We start from the raw sequence: 2,356 nt of genomic DNA, 5'->3' as shown, positions 1-2,356 counted from the left end.
GCCGGTTGAGCTATAGGCGCCGAGCCTGTCTTTCTTTTCGATACTTACAACTTATTTTTCTTATTACACTGGTGAAGAGCTCCAGATCTAAGATGACAGCAATGGCTAAAATGGTTATGTTTCGTTTCCATTTCAGTGGAAATGTGTCTAAAGTTTCAGTATTACCTTTGCTATAGTTTTTTTGTAGGCTTTTTATCATATAAATGTCTTTCTCTTTGGTATGCAGTCTCTCGTGCCCCATAAAATTTTAATATTTGGGGCCGTGCCTGTGGCTCAGTGAGTAGGGCACCGGGCCCATATATCGAGGGTGGTGGGTTCAAACCCGCCCGGCCACACTGCAAAAAATAGCTGGGCGTTGTAGCCGGTGCCTGTAGTCCCAGCTACTCGGAAGGCTGAGGCAAGAGAATCCCCTAAGCCCAAGAGCTGGTGGTTGTTGTGAGCTGTGACACCACAGCACTCTACCAAGGATGATAAAGTAAGACTCTGTCTCAAAAAAAAAAAGTTTTTAATATTTGTTAGTTTACCTCATTCATAATGCTTTCACTTCAGAGTGATTCTTTCTGATTCACTATGAATTGTAAATTCCCGATGAAAACTTTGCCATTTTCAAGGTGTTCACGGGGTTTTTAATGAGTATGGATTTTCTGGTGTCTAATGTGGTGTGACTTCTAGCTAAAAGCTTTCCCACATTCACTACATTGATAAGGATTCTTACCTGTGTGTATTCTCAAATGCAGAGCAAGAGTTGAGAATTGAGAGAAAGCTTTCTCACATTCATTGCAACCATAGGCTTTCTCACCTGTATGGCTTCTCACATGAACAGTAAGAGATGAACCCTGAGAGAAGGCTTTCCACACACATTTCATTCATAAGGTTTATTTCCTGAATGAATTCTCACATGTACAGTAAGCGATGTTCTTTGAGAAAAGGCTTTTCTGCATTCATTACATTCATGAAGTTTCTCTCTAGTGTGACTGTTTTGATGGGTTTTTGTTGTTGTTATTGTTGTTGTTGTTGTTTGTTTGTTTTTGCAGTTTTTGGCTGGGGCTGGGCCTGAACCTGCCACCTCCAGCATATGGGGCCGGCGCCCTACTCCTTTGAACCACAGGCAGCACCCTGTTTTGATGTTTTATGAGGTACTTCTTCTGGCCAAAAGCTGTTCCACATTCACTACATTTAAAGGGTTTCTCCCTGGTATGGATTTTCTCATGCTTAGTAAGGTTTGATTTGCCACTAAAGGTTTTTCTGTACTCTTTACACACAAAGGGCTTCTCTCCCACGTGAGTTCTCTGGTGTCAGATGAGATTTGACTTCTGAATGAAAGCTTTCCCACAATCTTTACACTCAAAAGGTTTCTCCCCAGTGTGAATTTTCTGATGGGTAAGGAGGTCTTCCTTCTGGCTGAAGGCTTTTCCACATTCATTACATTCAAAAAGCTTCTCTCCACTATGGGTGTTCTGATGTTTAATGACATAATGCTTTTGGCTAAACACTTTTCCACATTCGTTGCATTCATGCTCTCTAGTATGAAAATGCTCATGCTCAGTGAGATTTTATTTGTGGCTGAAGACTTTCCCACATACCTTGCAAGCAAAGGGGTTTTCCCCACTATAAATTCTCTACTGACTGAGTTATGACATCTGAATGGAAGCTTGCCCACATTCACAAGGTTTCTCTCCAGTATGAACTTTTTGATGAATGAGAATTTACTTTTGGATAAAGATATTTCCACATTTCTTACATTTATAAGGCTTCTCTGTGTATGGCCTTCAAATGCAAAGTAAAGAATAAGATTTGAGAGAAAACATTATCATAGTCAGTACATTCAAGAAACTTTCTCGCTCTCCCCCTCTCCCTGCCTTTCTCCTCTGCTCTCTCTCTTTCTTCTCTTCCTCACTCTCTCCTTATCTCTCTCCCCTCTTTTCTCTCCTCCTTGGTGCTGCTCTGCAGCCTCCCTCCCCCACCAATAAAGACCCTTCATACAAACAACAAAAAAAAGAAGCTTTTTCTCCAGTATAAATTTTTTTTTTTCAGTTTTTTTGGGTGGGGCCAGGCTTGAACCCACTGCACCTGGTATATGGGGCCAGCGCCTACTCCTTGAGCCACAGGTGCCGCCCTAAATTTTCTAATATTTAATGACGTATTGCTGCATTCACTGGTTTCTCTCCAGCATGAATGTTTTGCTGTTCAGTGAGTTTTGTCATCTAGCTAAAGGCTTTTCTTTCTTTCTTTCTTTCTTTTTTTTTTTTTGAGATGGAGCCTCAAGCTATTCCTCTGGGTAGAGTGCCATGGCATCACGCTCACAGCAACCTCCAACTCCTGGGCTCAAGCGAGTCTCCTGCCTCAGCCTCCCAAG

General features: G+C 41.9%; 1 pseudogene; it reads right to left on the bottom strand.

The window, feature by feature from the left end:
* Positions 1 to 626: 626 nt before the first annotated feature.
* On the bottom strand, positions 627 to 1,655 carry LOC100950259 (annotated as a pseudogene).
* Positions 1,656 to 2,356: the final 701 nt, after the last annotated feature.

This window comes from Otolemur garnettii, unplaced genomic scaffold, assembly GCF_000181295.1.
Source record: "Otolemur garnettii isolate 467f Iridium unplaced genomic scaffold, OtoGar3 scaffold00172, whole genome shotgun sequence".
Lineage (NCBI taxonomy): Eukaryota > Metazoa > Chordata > Mammalia > Primates > Galagidae > Otolemur > Otolemur garnettii.
Note: the sequence above shows the minus strand (reverse complement) of the source record. Positions and strands in the feature narration are given on the sequence as shown.